This window comes from Haliotis asinina, chromosome 10 (genome assembly GCF_037392515.1).
Source record: "Haliotis asinina isolate JCU_RB_2024 chromosome 10, JCU_Hal_asi_v2, whole genome shotgun sequence".
NCBI classification, from domain to species: domain Eukaryota; kingdom Metazoa; phylum Mollusca; class Gastropoda; order Lepetellida; family Haliotidae; genus Haliotis; species Haliotis asinina.
The window spans coordinates 32,629,528-32,649,327 of NC_090289.1; the positions used below are offsets into that span (position 1 = coordinate 32,629,528).

The 19,800-nt window shown below is 38.6% G+C and overlaps 1 protein-coding gene across 22 annotated transcripts in view; it reads left to right on the top strand.

Annotated features, from left to right (window-relative positions):
• The window catches only part of LOC137298154 (poly(rC)-binding protein 3-like), a 351,152-nt gene that overhangs the window by 276,862 nt on the left and 54,490 nt on the right, over nucleotides 1–19,800 (top strand). Inside the window, exon 1 of one of the 22 annotated variants that reach the window (XM_067830279.1) lies at nucleotides 19,130–19,232. The exons of 20 other annotated variants lie outside the window; for them this stretch is intronic. The gene's annotated coding sequence lies outside the window, so the exon portion shown is untranslated. Of the gene's footprint in view, nucleotides 1–19,129; nucleotides 19,233–19,800 lie in introns of those variants that run through there. One more of the 22 variants, XM_067830286.1, reaches the window with a different exon arrangement.

The window sequence follows — 19,800 nt, forward strand, 5'->3', positions numbered from 1 at the left end:
CAGCTTAGAAACAATTAAAATCTTATTTCACCAATTAGAATATACTTATGTTTGATTAACTGAAACAGCTTTTCATAGAATACTTATTGTGACATAAATGCAAATAAATTATCTACGATTGCCTGCAATCAACTTATTCATGAAATGCTAGCACTTATTTCAGGATAAATGGAAATGATTTATCTACGATTGCCTGCAATCAACTTATTCATGAAATGCTAGCACTTATTTCAGGATAAATGGAAATGATTTATCTACGATTGCCTGCAATCAACTTATTCATGAAATGCTAGCACTTATTTCAGGATAAATGGAAATGATTTATCTACGATTGCCTGCAATCAACTTATTCATGAAATGCTAGCACTTATTTCAGGATAAATGGAAATGATTTATCTACGATTGCCTGCAATCAACTTATTCATGAAATGCTAGCACTTATTTCAGGATAAATGGAAATGATTTATCCTTGTGTGGGTAGAAACATATTTACATGAAATATTTATTTCAGTAGAAATGAAAATTGACACAAGTCTGAGCGTCTAGCCAGACTATCATCTTTGACATTTTATGAATGAGCTGAAACTACATATTTCCAGATAATTCTACTTGAATAGAAATCAATTGAAATTGTTACCATGCTCTATTCTGCATATTAAGGAATGGTAAAACTGACTATTGAAGATCTTTATTTATAGATATTTTCTTTTGAAGGTGAAGTCATTTGAAATCTGAAAATGTTACTGTCCTCTTGTGAACATTTTAGGAAACACCTAAGACTGATAATTGTAGAATTAGAAAGAATACAGATATTTGTTTGATATAGTGTTAGAAATTAATACTAATCCTCAGCTAAACTATCAAAAATGTGTTAGTTCAGTTTGTCAGACATACAAACATGTTTCATGACTTTGAAATTCTGTAAGTTTTATCTTAGACGATGAACTAATACTAGTATCATCTGGTGCTATGGATGATACTCAAGGGACATGAACTAGAGCTTTTTGAAACTGGTAAAAGAGCATCCATAGCATATTTTTCACATTTGGTTCATAACTTGCATCCTCCTCTCCCAAGGGACCAGATGTAATGTCTCCATACAGCAAGTCTGTTTAGTGTAATCTGTAATTGCATATTTATGTCCTACCCCACTTTGCCCTATCTCATGGACACCTGTATATCTTACATAACAAAGATTTATGTGTGATAAACATTCATATCCTGTGATAACCGACTCATCAATCTGAAAGGCACGTGTTTCCATGCATGAAACACATGTTGGCAAATTCTGTTGTTGTACGTTGGCATTTGAAAGTATGTGTCTCTTATCTAGGTACATCAGGCCAAACAGAGAGTTACGGCTTAAACTCCACACACTACGCATCTTTATGTATGAAATTAGTGCGGATATGCCCCATTAATGTTTTGAAAACTTCTGTATGTACAAGATGATGCTATCAATGACACTGACTTGACATCCAAATGTGAATTTTGATGATTATGAACATATGATCATTTTTGAGCTTTGGTGTGGCACGTTTACAGTTATTGCTTTCTTAAGACACTTCAGATAACATGGTTCATTTGTCTGCTAAAACTGAAATGACAAGATTTTATGTGAAGGAATGAAATTAAATGAAGATGAGATGCTATCTTTGTAAACGTCATCTTTAAATTACTTGAGTGAGATCTACTTCCTGAGAGATATACTTTTGGGGTCCAATTTTACTGCGGACTTGACCTTCCTGTAACAGTGGGTGGTCAGTACAGATGGACCAGAACATCCTGAATTTCAGAACACTGACAGGTGCTGTCATTTGTGTATATTATTATTCTGCCACCTCCATTTTTTTCAGAGAGTAAGAGAGATCATTTATGAAAGATGTAAAGGGATTGATGTTGTTTATCTTGCACTAACATATATATCAGGTTAGGTGTCATATGTGCTTTGCATTGTTTCAGAAAAAGGTTGAAGGTTTTATGAGTTATGCTGGAAGGCTGTCAGAATTGGCTGTGTGAGTCTCATAATTGTAGACGAGGCATAAAATCAAGTAGACTTTAAGCATCCACTGACAAATGCATTGTTTATGGTGCTACTAATAAAGTGAAAACAGATCGAAGGCAACCAGATTTCAGTTTAGCTATATTTCTCCAATACATCTTCATTGACTGGTCCGTGCTTCTCTGGTTTTGCCTGTCTACGGTGGTAGATCAGTGAGAGTGCAATGCTAATTAGATTTGCTAGGATTTACAGGGTTAGAATGGAATCTTGTCTCTTAGCAGGTGACAGTGCAATCCAATTTCATGCACGGGTACTTACATACTTACCAGGTGAGAAAGTACACCACACGCAGGGATGACGGTTGTGGTGGCAACTTCATCGTGCATGTTGGTGAACCTGACTGTCTTATACTGCATGTGTTTTTAATTTATGAGGCATTTAAAATGGTACCCAGCTTGGTATTTTTATTGCTGTTACACACAGGCTGCTAACTGCCAGATCAGAAGAAGACATGAGAAAATTGGTTCAAACTTAAACAGTATATGAAAGAAGTTCACCTGGTAAGGTCATAAAGAGCTCATGGCCATTAGTTTGTCCTGCTACTTGTGATAAAGTTCATCCCCAGTTGGTAGCAAATCTGAACCTTCTTGAAAGTACTCTTGAACATAGCCGACACATGGTATCAAAAACTGTATATTTGTCTTTTTGATGTGAAGTGTGTTTTAGAATGCTAACATACTAGATATGCTTTGCATGGATGTAAGCAGCTTGAGGAGGGGGATTATTAATAGAAGTGTGACGATACAGAATTTTTATGATATGATACTTTCCGTGATAAGATTGTATCTTTGAACGATACAACTCAATCCAATTTAACATCACGATATGCTATCTTCTGTTATTTACTTAAAACCGTAATTTTCCAAGTCAAGTAACAGTATAAATTTTGACATAACCATCAGTTTCTAGTGAAAATTAACAACTCTAACCTCAACGATACGTATCACGATACAAAAAAAAGTATTGATATATTTATCATCTGATAAAGTATGATGATTATCAATACTACGATATATCATCAGAGCTCTAATTTTTAGGTTGGCTGTTATTGGTGAGTTGTATAAGATTCTTTGTTGTGAATGATCATGAACATGTATCATAGGTTCGAATCCCATACCTGATTGTGTTTTCATATACAAGCTTATGTGTTTCTGTAATGTAAAAATCTAAGACTCCTCAGTGTTATAGGTCGGTGGGTACCATAGCGCTTGAGACGTTTGCTTGCATGCTGAAGACCTGGATTCGATTCCCAATATGGGTACTTTGAGTGAATTAGATTTCTGGTGTCCCCTGCCCTAAAAGCAGAATAAAAACCAAATTCACTCACTCACTCACTCACTCACTCACTCACTCACTCACTCACTCACTCAGTGTTATGACGAGAATAACAACAAAGCAGTGTTAAATCCAAGTTTTGAGTGAGTTTAGTTTAATGCCACCCTTGGCGATATTCCAGCTATATGGTGGCGGTCTGGAAATAATCAAGTCTGGACCAGACAATCCAGTGATCAACAGCATGAGCACTGAACTGTGCATTTGGGAACTACTGACATGTGTCAACTAAGTCAGTGAGCCTGACCTCCCAATCCCGTTTGTCACCTCTTACAACAAGCATGGGTTGCTGAAGACCTATTCTACCCCGGACCTTCACGGGTCCTCGCTCTTTGGAGAATGAAAATGTCAACAAGAAGTATGGCAGTGATTTGAGTAGTAAGGATTGAGATGTTTGTAAGCGTGCAACTGTATCTTACATCATTTTACATACATCATTGAATCTTTGGTTGGATTTTTACCCTAACACTATTAATCATTTCACTGATCAGGAATTCACAAACAGCAGTGTCAAAACTGCTTTCCCATGTGAAGAATCAAACCCACACCAACATCAGGATAAAGAAACGCACAGCTCTGATGCACTCACATTCCCTAAAGGCAGACATAGGTTGTTCTGGTTATCTAGCATTTACCTAACAGCAGATTCTACAATATGACTTTGGCAATCTGGCATTTAATGCAAGTAGGTGCAATGGAGAGAGGATCTAGGCTATGATATGATTACCCACTTGACATGCTGGATAGCAGAGGCTTGCCCAAGTTTAAGCTCAGTGTTTTGTATGGTACAAAAAAAACTAATGAAAATGCACACACATCCTGATCAAGACAAAAAATGTGTAGCACCATTTGTTAATCTCTTTTGTGAACATAGATGAGCCAAGACCATTTTGCTTCTCTAGATCCTAAGTAGGGACTCAGACCTGTCGGTTTTTAAAACCATTTTGCTGTATTTGATTAATTCCGCTAAGTAAGATTGAACTCTTAAGGTGTTCCAACATGCTGGCTGACGAGACTTAAAGGTGAAGGAGCTGAATGAGAGGACATGTTGTCAGCAAGACTACCAATAAACATAATTGTATCTGGCTATGCAACTAAGATGTTTGGGTAATTGCTGATACAGGATAAATCTTTTCGAAACCAACTTCAGCTCTTTGCGGATTGTACATTGTATCTGAGGGCCAAGTTTTTCAGACAAGAAGCCAAAGTAATAAGGTCACATTGCTATGGTATAGTAAATGTCAGAGCAGGTGCACATCCAAAACTTGTCTCTCTGCTTGTATTCTCTGTATGAGTAGCTGTGGTGGGAAGATGTCCTACCCTCTGATTCCGTATCCAGATGGAGCTTGCAGTTTTGTTACTTTTACCATTCCATTTTCAAAATGTGCATGGTGATGCTCGTGGAATTTTGTTTTTATCTTCATGGTCTCTGTGGGATGTAGGCATTGTTGAAGAAAAAGACTGTGTGACCCTTCTTTGGCGCTGGAGGGAGTGCAGCTGGTGTAGAGGGCATGTTTGAAGATATGTGGTGTATCTGTTGCCTATGGTATGTAGATGAGAACTTGGGGTCATTGCCCAGCATAGGAGGTTTAATCACAAAGGAGAGTATATGATAATTTGAAAAGGGTATCAAATGGCTGTGATATAGGTATGAAATTGTTGTGATGCAGGTATGAAATGGATTTTATACAGGTATGAAGTGGATGTCATACATGAATGAAATTGCGATGGTACAGGTGTCAAATGACTGATACAAGTATGAAATGGCTCTGATACTGGTATGAAATGGATTTTATACAGGAATGAAATATCGTTGGTACAGGTGTCAGGTTGATGTATTACAGGTATTAATCATCAATTATTGTGAAAAGAAGCAGTTCATAGTACTGATTTAGTTCATATCAGTAACAAATTAATGATCAACAAAATTAATGTCTCTTACTGACTCCCTAAGATGCATTAAGATAATACCAAAACTATGAGACAGGGGTTTGTATATTTATTCTGTGTACTAGAGTGTTGTGGGAATGGATTCACTATTTCCCCTGCTTGTAGATCCAGTTTGGTACACAAGTTATTCTGTCGAGGTAATTCCAGTCCCAGGCGTTTATTTTTGTTATCATGGCAAGGACGGCTCACTTCGTCAGAGTAAGCTTTAGGTAATTCTTGAGAAAGTTCTTCATTATTGGGTACATTCGTTATTTCTGTCAAGTATTTCTTCAGAATGTTGTGCATATGAAAACAATATTTCAGTTACAGTTGGTGACTGGTTTAAGTACATTCCTTGCCGCAGTAATGACATCCTATTGCTCAAAGTCCCTGACAAATGTCTCGTCTTTGAAACTTTTTTGTACACAAAATGATTCCCAACATCTTCGTCCCAGGTTGCGCCAAGTTGTTAATGCACCAAGTCCCATTATGGGACATGTTCAGAAGACCCATTATGAACCTGACATTAAAAAAAAGAAAATCGTCCCAAACATTTTTTGACAAGACATGGTGATGAGTTTTCTGGAAACCTGATGGCTCATTGACAAGTCAACAAGAAGATGCCATACTAAATTTGGTGCCTCACTGAATACCATGCTCTCTGGGTCTATTCCTCCAACAGTTGTGTTGTGTTTTTCTGAATAAAAATATCAAGATATGAGAGGTCTCCAGTGAAAGACCATGTGCTAGTCATCAACACAGTGTGCTGGTGTGTTGAAACTGACGTAGCTTAACCTATTTCATAATAGCACCAAGGGTTATTGTTCTCACCCTCCTGTGACTCGTCGATGCGATTTGGCTCCACTTGAGACACCATAGCTTCCAATACAACGATGTGTACTCAGCAAAGGTCAAATGTTGCACACCATTCAAGGAAGGTTATGGGCCCCGAGTTACCGTGAGGAGAATTCTGATATTACACTGCATGTTGCTGCAGTCAGGGGGAAAGATCATGGATCATCTTTTGACATGATTTGTTCATTGGTTATGGTGTTGATATCAGTGTTACGTTGCTTCTGTAATTGGGGGCAATTGGATTTGCAGAGTTGCTTCCCTTGCCAGTGACCTGTATTGACCTGAGTGGGTTTCAGGGTTTGTCAGCACTCATGCTCACATTTGTTTTGATTGATGTATATCGGGTCAGATGTTTTACTGTTATTAATCATATCACATTTGTGTAGATTCATGCTCATGGTATCATTCACTGGTTGGTCTTGTCGAGATTTGATAAGTTTTTTACCATTACTGTTCATATAACAGAGTGGGCAGTGGGGTAGTCGAGTGATTAAAGCATTTGCTCGTCATCCCAAAGATCCAGGTTCGATTCCCCACATGGGTACCATGTGTAAAGCCCGTTTCTGGTGTCCTCTGCTGGGATATCGGAGGAATATTGCATAAAACCATCCTCACTCAATCACTGAGTATAGTATTAAATAAAACTACAATGCATATTGTATTGGATAATGAGATTTTTGGTCCGTCCTCTGGAGATCAAACTTCAGTGTGCATGTATAATAATGATGAGGCCTATTTATTGTCCTTCAAAAAGGCTGCAAAATTGGTTAGGGCTCATTGACATGAGCAGTATGAAGAAATACCCTCTCAAGTCTCTTTAGAAAAACTAATTGGGTGAAAGAAGGAAAGTTGTTGGGTAATAGGTTGCGGCTCCTAAACAAACAAACTTTAAAAAAAATTTCCTTTTCTGAGGCTTTCGACAAGTGGTTGAAGTCACAGTGTGTTATTGCATGGCTTAGAAAGCAATTTTATGGTGAGTGAATCTGGTTAAATGCTGCACTTGTGAAACTTTAGATTGCTGAGCTACTCATACACATACCTCCATTATAATCAAAAACTTCAACTTCGATTCTAGTATGTTTTCAAGGACAACCCTACATTCTGCAACAAGATTCCATTGCTGTAATATATCAGTACCTGCAGATACTGCAGTTATTGTAGATAATTTGGACACTTGTCACCTCTATACCTGCCATGTGCACAGGGTGTGCCCACTTGATCTACCTTGTGGCCTGATTCTTGCTGGGTAATTAACAAAGACGCAAGAGCCTCCTCACATCTTTTCATGTTTGATCGGATTCAACCATCAGATGTAAGCTACACAATCTTTTCTGCCAGTCCTGACAACTTAATCAGCTTTTCCTGGACACGTTTGATTTCTTTGAGTCGCAGACTTGACAAGAGAATTATGAATCTGAGTGGACGTGGAATTATGTTGACGACCCAAGATAGGAGTGTAATGCCCTGCGTAGCTTGTCTTGTGACTGTTACAGACGTTTTAACACGCAAAACAGCCATAGAAATGTCAAAGACACCAATGGTCACTAACCGACTATAAGGATGGTCCCGGCTCAGATCCAAGCCGTCTGGGCATGGATCAGGCAATTATGAAAGGAACAGTTTGGTGTGATTCTGTATGTTATCATTTAGAAACTTGGTTGTATCATTATCACTGTGCTGTATCTGATATGGAACAGAAATACTCAGATCAAGTTCCATCAACATGGTTGTAATGGTAGCACTTTGTCATTAATGTGCATGAGAATTCTAATGTCAATGGTGGATGAGAATTTTGATTTTGTCAGTGGTGGATGAGAGTTCTGATTTTATGAATGAGAATTCTGATTTTGTCAATGGTGAATGAGAATTTTGATTTTGTCAATGGTGGATGAGAGTTCTGATTTTGTGAATGAGAATTCTGATTTTGTCACTGGTGAATGAGAATTCTGATTTTGTCAATGGTGGATGAGAATTCTGATTTTGTCAATGGTGGATGAGAACTGAGTAATGACCAGTTGGGTTCAGTTTGATTTGCTTTTAATTTTTCATCTAATGGTGAATAATGATCCTCTAAGGAATGAACGGCTTAATTTTTCATGTTTATGTTGGGAGCTTATTGTGGTGGTTGAATTGTTTTTGTGAAGTTATTTTCCTTGTTTTGTCTCGTATCCATTTCAGTGATGGGGCGGGCGTTATCCATGTTTTAGTAAATGTGGGAAAGGATTGATGAGTATTTCTTGCAACATTTGATTTTGGGTCCTTTCCATGTAGAAATCTAACTGTCCCCAGTGAATGAGTGAGTGAGTGAGTTCACCAATATTCCAGCAATATCAGAGCAAGGGTCACCAGAAATGGACTTTACACATTGTACCCATGTGTAGAATCCAACTCAGTTTGATGAGCGGATGTAACCACTATGCTTTTACACCACTCATCTCCAGTGACCATGCTGTAACGCTGTCATACATGAACCTGTTTAATCTATATGTGTATTTGAACTGTTTTGACTTTAGGGTATTCTGGATAAACAGTGAGTGAGTGAGTTTACTTTTATACCACACTCAGCAGTATTCCAGCTGTATGGTGGAAGTGTTGAAAAAATCAAGCCTGGCCTTGATAATCCAGTGTTCAACAGCATGAACATCAATCTGCATAATTTGGGACTGATAGCATGTGTCAACCAACTCAGTGAGCCTGACCACTTGTTCCTGTTAGTTACCTCTTACAACAAGCATAGTCGCCTTTGTGACAAGCATGGGTTGCTGAAGGCCTATTCTACCCCAAACATTCATAGGTCCTGGATAAACAAACTGACTCTAAAGGTCTCTTCTATTTGGGATGTTCCATTAATAGTGAAACTTTGTTTTCTCTTACCTGCATGTGGAGGGGAGTACGGTCTAGTAGTAGTCAAACATTTGCTAGTCATGCTGGAGATCCAGATTTGATTCCTCATATGAGCAAAAATAAATAAGACCAACTTCTGCTGTCTCTTGTGGAGATGTAAAACCTATCTCCCTCACTCACTCTTACATGCATTGTTGGAAAAGTTGCTTTTCCTGATTTTGTATGAATCACGTTTATGACTGGTTTATTACCTGCGACAAAAGAAAAGAGTTTAAATATCATTACCAATGAGTGACTTCTATGTAATGCAGTGTATTACCTATCTCGCTCGTTTACTGGAATATATTGCCTGCAGTAGAACCTTGTTTTCACCATCACTACAGACATGACACTTCATCGCCAATAGAACTGCGTACTGTATGACTTATCCATGTCTTAAGTGTATGTTTGAACCATTTAATTATCCTTTAATGACGCCAGTTTCTACTGAGGCATGCTGTATCTGTTGGTGGTAGTTTTCACTTGACTTACTGCCAGATATCTGAAATCTTTGCACAATAGATGACAGAAGGTAAAAATGCTGGAATAATGAATTTAGTTTTTCCAGCAGCCATAAACTGTAGTTTTCTGCCAGGAGAAAACCATGGAGCATCAGTTGCTGGTAGACCACAGTCATATACATTGCTAAAAATGTTCCAGCTGAAGTTTCATGTTTCGTTTGGAGGAGGGACTTGAATAAAGACATACAAACAGCAGGAGAGCTTGCACATCAACATACTGCCATATGTTCTGAATTTCTTCACAAGTTAACTCAATGGGTGTGTTAGCGTGGTAGAAGTCTTGCCCTGTAGGTGGAGCAATCTGTCTCAGTTGCTGGAACACATTTTCCATCCACCCAGACCTTTCTGTGATGCACGAGCCCTAAATGAGTAAGTCTAGATTTTCTTTAGTTAATTTCCTTGCCCACTGGAGGTCCTTTAGACTCATGCTTAGTCTCTGAATATATACGATTTTGATAGTAACAAACAAACCCATATAAATTATAAGGAGCCCCAGAGATACCAGAGATTCAGGACCAGAGGAAATCTAGACTTGCTTCATTTAAGTCTTGAGCAAAGCAGAGAAGGCCAAGAAGTCAGGAAGATAATTATGTTCAGTGTGAGACAGATGAGATTTCCTTTTCAGTTTGATTGCAGCTATTTGGTTCTATCAAATACACAATTTAGGAAAAAGGGGGATGTTGGATTTACAAGACTGATAAAATGCAAATGAACACTCTGAGGATGGAACAGATGGTGAAGAGAAATTAACTGAAAATGTGACAAATGTGCATTCCATTCCATTAATAATGTTTCCTCTGTATGGATATATATTACTTTTCATGGCTATTGGTATGCTCATAAATGGAATATCCCCTACTTTTTTAAATGGTATATGTTTTTCGAGACTATCTGTTTGTCTAGAAGGGCAAAACATTCATCCACATGGTATGATAGACAGATGTATATTCAAGTCTGTGGGTACTATGGTAGCCATCATAATATGATCACGTCGTGTTCCAAAGTTCCATGTTGGCTTCCTGTGCTGTGAAATGTGTTGCCCATACACCAGGTGAATCAAGTTTATGTTATGACAATCGTACAAACTGGTTCGTGGTTTTGAAAGCCCAGGTTCTGCAGTTTCAAAAACATTTGGGGGGTTCATGAGTGTGAACTAGAGTTAACCTTGTTCTTGCTTTTGTGTATGAAGATATTTTGTTGTGGTGTTGGTTCAGTTTCTGCTGATGTTTGTATAGATATGCATATTTTCCCCTTCGTTAGCCGTCATTGCCATACTGCTGCTGACTGAAGTTGATTTTATTCGCACATGATAATTATGTTTAAGATGCATGTTCCACTAGTGTGAAAAGCAGTTTGTTTGTGTAGCGTCTGTCGGCACTTCGTGTATGTCGAGTTGTACTGATGGACTGAGACAACCAGAAGACACACATGGAGGAACAGTTATCTGATGTTAGGCAGGCCTTTCAACATACTTCATCTAGTCCTGTTTTGTACCTACTGATATACTGGTGAAAATGTGTGAGAATGTTACGCATTGTGTTAAATGGACCTTTCAACATTATTCATGCAGACTGTTTTGCACTTACTGAGTGAGCAACTTTTTCATGTACAGGATGATGTGCCACCATGGCAGCTAACTTTGACATGCTAGGATTATATTGAAGGGACACTTAATGTGTGAGATTTGAAAATTAAGTTGTACTATGGAAACATCAACTGACAATCATTAGGCTGTTAAAGATAATGTTAACCTGTTTGCTGTTAAAAACATGCATACCAAATTAAGGATAATGTCAATGCTTTTGCTGTAAGCTCTTACTGACAGAGTTGACCCTGTATCTGTAAGGATATACACAGTTGTGTCCCTTACTTGGTAGTGAAGTAGATGCTCGGGTTCCTATGGTAACTCTGGGTTGGAACTGTCTCCTGCATCTGTAGTTGAGTCTGCTGACTTCCCCTCTCAAAACAGTCAGTCTTGGAGATTGTGGTTCATGGTACCCCAACACCATTGGTCATCTGATTATTGTTTAGAAACACCTGAATTCATTACCAACATCAAATTTACTAAAGATTGTGATATAGTATTCCCAGAAATTATTGAGAATCATGTTGCGTCATGTAACTTATTACGTTCATTAACTTCTGGCGTTTTACTTACTTAAACATGTTAAAACATCATCCTTTTACAGTCTCAGTCTCGTTTTAGTACTTTGTTAGACCTCCTCGCTCAGCAATGCATGCCTGAATACGCCTAGGCACACTACCCATCAAAGTTTGTAGGTAATTGTGTGACAGGGTATCCCAATATTGGACCACCTCGGCCTTCATATCTTCAATATTTCTCAGTCCCTTTTGGTTTATTCTGTCCTTCATGACTCCCCACACATTCTCAATTGGGTTTAGGTCTGGGCTGTAACTGGGCCAGTCTAAAACTTGAACATTTTCGCCCGACAACCACTGTTTTGTGTAGCGCGCAGTGTGTTTTGGGTCATTATCATGCTGGAAAATCCAATCATCTTCATACAATGTTTGTGCTGTCGGAAGAAGGTGACCATTTAGAATGTCAACGTATCTTTCTTTTGTCAAGTTTCCCATGAAAACACACAATGGCGTCACTCCGTGAGCCGACATGCCACCCCACATGTGAAACTTCGGGCTATGTTTTGGTCGCTGGTAGATAGGTTTGACAGTATCTTTGGTCCAAATTTTCACACAATTAGGGAAAAGCCAAACAGAACTTTCATCCGAAAAGAAAACATTATCCCAATCTTGATTTTCATGAGCCCGACACCAGTTTAAACGTTTTTCCTTTTGTGCATCTTTCATCAACGGCGAGGGAATTCCACGTTTTTTCACCCAATTAAGTCTCTGTAATTCTTGCCTAACTGTTTCATGCATACCTGAGGACCTCCTCTGCTAATCATTTCATTTCTGATGTTCTCAACACTTTTCAATTTGCCCCTACTCACAATCTGCCCAAGTCTTCGGCGATCCACAACACTGAATTTCCCAGGCCGACCTGCCCCTGCTTTGTGCTCTATCCCGGTTCCTCTTTGAATATTCTTCAAAGTTCTGTATACTGTAGACAGAGGAATACCATGTCTACAAGCTAACACTTTAGCATCAGCCTCACCCCTTTCAAAATCATCTAGAATGAGCTTTCTTTTCTCTCTTGCTGTAAATTCTGCCATGTCAACACAGGAAGCCGTCTGCTCAGACAAGGGAGATAACTCTTGACGTAATGAGCTGCCTTCTAAGTCTTCAAGAGTTGTCTCCCTTATTTAGTATGCTTAGTGCATAGTGAAAGCCCTTTTTCCAATCTTAGCATCATTAGAAAAAAAACAAAGATTTTCTCAATAATTTCTGGGAACACTGTACATCGTTCTAATTTCTGTACACTGTAGTAGGTTCGTATTTTATGAAGATTGACATGGATGTTGGTAGTTTGATCCCTAGGCATCTCATACCAAAAGAGCATGCAAAGATCCCGGGTAGGATAGGTTTTCAGCAAAGCAGGCTAGCCACAAAAGGTGAGTATGCTTGTCATAAGAGGTGACTTACAGGATTGAGCGTTCAGGTTTGCTGACTTAGTTGACTCATGTCATGAGTTCCTAGTTGTGCAGATCCATGATCGCTGGATTATCTGGTCCAGACTCGATTATTTACAGACTGACGCTATATAGGCAGAATATTGCCAAGTGTGGAAGAGAACTAAACTCACTCACTCCAAAAGATGTTAAATATTGATACTTGTTATTGCCCTGGCTGACATTAAGGGAATAAAACTAGGACCAGTCAGTCTAATGTTGGTGTACAGTGTCTAAAAGGAGTTTCTCAGTGTGTCAGTGAGCTACAATAAGTAAAGGTGGTTCATAGACTAACAACTAATCCCTGAAATAAACATAATGTTCAGAAAAAAGTTCACAGTAATATATATATTATAAAAAGAAGTTCTGAGACTTTCTTCATATTTGTAAATCTAGACTTGTCACATTTTTTAGACTTGCATGGCCTTTATTTGATATATTTTCTTCAGGGTCTATACGACAGACTAAGAGGCCCAATACAAGCAGCCATACACACATGTGCAAGCATTTCACCACTATATAAGTGTAGTGATCTTCAACCTGGCGTTAACCCTTGCCATCATATTCTGTGAATGCTTATTTCATGCCAGCTAAGCCCAAAATACACAGAAATTATGAATTGCAGCATAATGCAGTTCCAGATACTTGTCATGTTCCATATGTGATATACATATATCCTGATAGTGGATGGAAACAAGATGGGGCAAATTCTGCTTACCTCCCTTGACCCATCTGGCATCGATTATCACATAAAGGGAGGCAGGGCATGGAGATAGATAGGTCAGCTACGAGGCCTTGACAGAGAGTATTACTTGGAGTGGGAGGTGGCCATTGCACATGGCCTTCTATCTAGACCCTGCACGTGGCCCACTATCTGGGCCTGACACATGGGGTGGAGGAAATACCCATCATTCTATTTCATTCCAGTTAGGGAGCATACTGGACTAATGAGTCCCTGAAAGTATATAATATTGGTTGAGAACAAGCAATGACATTTAAACTGAAAAGGAGCCCTCTGAGATTGGAGAACCTGTTAAAAATCTAGACTTGCTTCATTTTGGGGTATATGGGGATTCTAGTATAGAATGTGTGGAATAGTTTGCAAATTTTGCTAGGCAGTCGAGCTAGCTATGCCTGAAAGTTATTGGCCCAGAAAATAATTTACTAGCCCGAAATTTAAATGTAGAAACTAAGCAAATACATCAGGCTGCGAGAAACGTTACGAGATCTTAAGCTTACGAGAGTTTTGTGAAACGGGGCCCAGCCATAATCTTGAATGATTGAAAACTGTAGCTGAACTCCACAAGTTGGAGAAAGTGATATATTCTGAAAAAATGACCTCATGTAAGTTCACTAACCAGTTGGACCAGCGACTGGACATTTATTGGCCCAAATGGATTTTTTCTAGCCATGTGCAACCAGGGCAAAAGCCGTTTCGAACACTTGTTCAGGCACTGCAAGACAAGGTAGGTATCATCTTTGCTTCAGAGGTAACCGCTCTGACCCCACACCTGCCTCAGTACTGGCAACATCGCATCAATGGAGTGATAAGATGAGATAAGATATTTATTGCACAGCATTCCATCAAGAAACAGTAGCAATATTCTATAAACTACAAATATGAACACAGTAGTTACAAACATATAGAAATATAGATACATAAGTGATGTACATTACAACAGTTTATCATATGTAGTATAATCACATAGAAGTTATATGTTATATCAAGATTTGTGTCACAATCAAGAGCTACCAAATATTTGATCATGTATTGGAGCTGTCAGATTCAACTCTTCTGTATGTTATGTCGTTACTTTTCATGCCCCACCTTACTCTGTAGTCCTTGACTTCATCCTTCCTCACTGCTGCTTAGCTATAATCACTCCAACTTATATTTGTAGAAGCAAGTTCTAGGTCTGTTATGCAATGAATCCTTGAGTTAAGTGAGTTAAATCTGAATCTGAACCTTGAGTTAAATGTGAACCCTTTGTTCAAAGCTTATTGATAACTGTTAATTTGTAAACATCCTAAGTGTGAATCCTCATTGGTATAGTCACTGAATACCATTCTGGATATTGCTGCCCTTTTGCTAAAAGTAAACTATGAAATTTTCTTGATCTCTTACATGTCTTTTCACCTTTGGGAAGACATACTAGACAAGTAGTTCAGTCTTTAGCTCATATTCACAACCTCTGTCTCAATCTCAGTATTGCCCATTTCTACTCTGATTGTAAAAAAAGACACAGATTACCACATACTGACCTTAAGTCTTGTTCTCAGATGCTTTCGTTGTTTTGACTGTAAGAACTATGGGTTGATGAGAATATGATGTCATGACGGTGAAACAGAATTAGTATGATAATAAAAATTAAAAAATAATCTGTCCAACCCTACTAGTTAAAATCCAATATATCAGTGTTAAGGATTATGTTCCAAGTTAAATCTGTCCTGACAAATGGGTAACAGATGAATTGAAGTTGGAGAGAAATGTTATTAAGCAATTGCACATGGTATAAACATTGAGGGGTTTTGATGCCTCATAAGTGTTCACTTAGAACATTCAATTACTTAAAGTCAGATGCCATTTGGGTTAGCTTATGCTTTTATTGAAACAAGAAGTTTCTGTATTTAATAAAGTGCTCACTTTCCTGAACTCATCACATGCTTTGGGATGAAGCATTTTTCCTGTCATTTTGTGACCTCCAGCTTGAGAAGAGTTCTTGAAGGGAAGCAATAGGAATATGTGTAACTGAGAGGAAAGCATGGAGCTCTCTTTAGAGTGGATGTGTGTAGGTACCTTACTTATGTGGCCTTGGGTTGTGGATTCAATTGTGTTGTAACAAACTGTGCCAAAAACTTTAAGAGGGAGAAGTGATGAGAAGAAACTTGATCACAGTCCTGATTTGGGCGGGAATGTTGCAATGTGGATGTGATCTTGTGTTGGAATATTTATGGAAAGAAAGACATTTAAGGGATACATATGAACATGTCTCAAAAGAATTAACCCTACCCTGATGGACAATAATCACAATGTGCTCAAGTCCTGTTTTTTCCCTCTCCCTCTTTCTGTCTTTGCTCTCTCTTTTCCCCACCTTCTCCCTTTTCCCTCTCTTCCTCATCTCTCTCTTCCTCCTCCTCTTTGTTGCTACTCTTCTTTCTTTATTGTTTCTTTTTCTCTTCTTTCTCTTTCGTTCTGACCCGTAAAGGTATGGGGTAGAATAGGCCTTCAGCAACCCATGCTTGCCATTAAAGGCGACTGTGCTTGTCGTAAGAGGTGACTAACGGGATTGGGTGGTCAGGCTCGCTGATCTGCTTGACACATGTCATCGTTTCCCAATTGCACAGATCAATGCTCATGTTGCTGATCACTGGATTGTCTGGTCCAGACTCGATTATTTACAGAGTCATATATTGCTGGGATATTGCTGAGTGCAGCGTAAAACTCAACTCACTTCCTTGTTCTTTGTCTTTTCTTTCTCTACTCCTCTTTCTCTCTGTTTCTTTCTTCTTTCTATTTCTTCTTTCTTTCTCTCTCTCTGGGATTCAACCACACAGTGTCAGAATGTGGCAACTCATCGCCAGCACTAAAAGTAAGTGATCTCACCAAATCAGCTTCCACAAAGATTGACGACTTTGATGTTCATGTGGAAACATTATTCCAATGACTCTAAAGGTATCCTAATGCCTCATCATCTAATTAGTGACATGCATGGATGAATTAATGAGGTTCCCACTGCTCCTATCTACTGCTTTACAGACCCTGATTCTAAATTTACAACAGATTCCATACATTGGCATGACTGAAAAACAATTAATTAAGGAAACAGATGTTATTGTTTGTTAGATAAACAAAAGATATGATTTGGTGAAGAAGTATTTTTCACCATTTCCTCTTTCCGCTGTCCGGGTCCTGTTGGCTTGAAAAGGAATTGTGTCTGAAAGCAGTTGCCTTAAACTTAAATCCTGCTACTGTGGAGTATTTTGACCATGTACAGTTTCCATACATCTGTCATCATGGCACTGTTGAAATTATCCTCATGCCAAACACCTCTCTCCAGTAGTCCGCCTTGCTGGAAGCTGGCAAATCGGCAACACTGTGGTGATGGTGCCTCCCAGCTTCTGACAGACTGACTGACAGCACCAGTGTTGACAGATCAACTCAAACACTTCTTCTGAACATATCATCACCTAACCATTACAACAAGAAGAATGTTCTCTTTGCCAAAATAATGAATATAACAAAACACATACTGGATTAGTGATAATGGTACAATAGTAACGCAATTTGATCATACATGTAAGTTATACAAGAGTTGTTCGAAGGGAAATAGTATCTACAATCATCTATTTACCTGTGATAAGGAACAAGGTTTAAAAATATTTTCTCTGGTGATGAGAGGTGTATAAATAGTTTAGGTAACTTTTTTCCTATTGATTATTACATTTTTGAAATGTGTCTGGAGGGACCTTCAAAGAAATTGTTCAGATTAATCATTTCCGTTTAGAAACTTTTTCATCAATATGTCCATTTCCAATACAGAAAGCAGACTGTTTGTGACACTGTGTAGTGTTGACCATCATAAATATTCCATAAATCTGGCATTGTCAGAGAATCCAAGTTCAAAGGCTTTGTAGAATCAATCCCTTCCAGATGCTAATGGATTCATAAATAAACAAGATAATGAAATATGTAATAAACATAAATCTCATGAATGAGCTCCTCCTTCCTCATGTAAATTCCTCGTACCAGCTGGCTACTATCACAGAATGGAAAGCAGCCTGTCTGGAAGAGGGGTAAGAATGGGACGGAGAGAGGGCTGGAGTCAATGTATTTAACAGCGTGTTGGCAGTTTGTGTCACCCTGATGAGCTAAATATCAAAGAGCTGACTACTGTCCATTTGTGTGTCTGTCAGTGGTCCTTCAACAAAAGTGCAGTCAATTTAGTGGTGTGAGCCACATGGCCTCTGTCAACCAGCTTGCCCAGATTGGTAGCGATGCAGCCTTTAGTTTTACAAGAAGCTTGTCTTGGATGATTTTATGCATGTCAGATATGATTAGTGATAGGATTATTAAGTAAAGACTTGGACTTGATTTAAGGATAGGAAGTACATAGGAACAAATTTGAGATTTTATGCTTTCTTGGAGCATTTATCGCAAAAGCTAGGCTATGAATGTAGAATTTAAGATTGATAAGTTATCGGGAAGAGATATTCTGTTTTGAATAACATGACTCCTAAAGGCACAGCAAGAGAAATATAGATATTTGTATTACCTATGTAGGTGGGAATAAATCAGGTTTAGCAAATTATGCTAATGAGTTATTGTATTAAAAGTCACTTCATCAGTGTTTTGGGGGCATTCTTTTTCTTTTTCCACAGTTAAATCATGTCAAGTTTACGTTTACACAGAAATTCACAAATATATTGATAGTATTAGAAGATGACGGAGCACAAGAAGCTAAAGGTGTCATATCCAATCTCAGCGTCATTCATTGTGAATGAAATCCCTATTCTTTTACATGGTTAAGTCCGTATTTGTTGGAGAGCTAGGATTGTTCTGTGGAACGGGGCCATTCTCTCCTCACTTCTCACAAGTTCCCCCTGGAACCAAGCACCATTCATACCTGTATCCTCCCAACAAGATAGCTTCCCATCGACTACAGCCCCGGCCAGATTCAATTAAAACAAATTGGCCAAGATTACTGCACAGCTACTAGAGGAGCCGTGTCCTGGTGCGCTTCCTTCTCGGCTTCAGAGGAAGTCTTATCTGGAGCTAGAGGCTTTGCTGTAGATGGTGCATGGTCACTGCAGGATAGCAGATAAAGCCTGATACAGGCACATGTACGAGACAGGCCACAGGGATATGTTGCTGCTGTCTCCATACCTGCGCCATAGACATTGCTGACTGTGCTAATTACCCTTTGATTGAATACATGGCCAGCTGACTTGCTGCATGGTTGTGAGTATTGTGTAATCTCTGCTTGCTCTGTACTGGATATTGTGTTAAGGAGGGATGATGTAACAGGGAGGTAGCAGACAGATGGCTGCTCACAGACTTGTTAGGTAACTTCATGTGTATGTGTTGGAGTTCATGTTTTGTAATACAAAGTGGTAGGGTAATTACTGACTTGTTCTAGTATCTGCATGTTAACTGAGACAGAATGAAAGCATTAAGAAGGTATTTTGTGATGTGGGGGTTATGGACATGTCTCAGAAAGTACAAAAGGGGAACTCTTTCGCAACCAAAACAATATAATTTTGCCTAAAATATATCTTTATCATACAGTTTTCAGTAAGATGATGGGAGATATATCATTTGCATGCACACATTTCATTATGGAATAGAGGCAGTTTTGTAGACATCCATAGTCCACATAGACATACATGTGAACACTTTGAGCATATTTACAGAAGTCGAACAAAGAAAATATGCTTTACAAATTGATGCTTCAAATTTTTCTGACAACCTGTTTGTATATTTGTTCTGTTGGAAAATACTGACAAAGATACGTACCCAGGTCTGTGATTTCAGATTTCGTCATATGGATCAGAAAAACTAGCCAGAAAGGGCAGGAACTACGTATGTTCTTAATGAGTTTACGTATTCAGTGCATTTTAAATACTGTCCTGA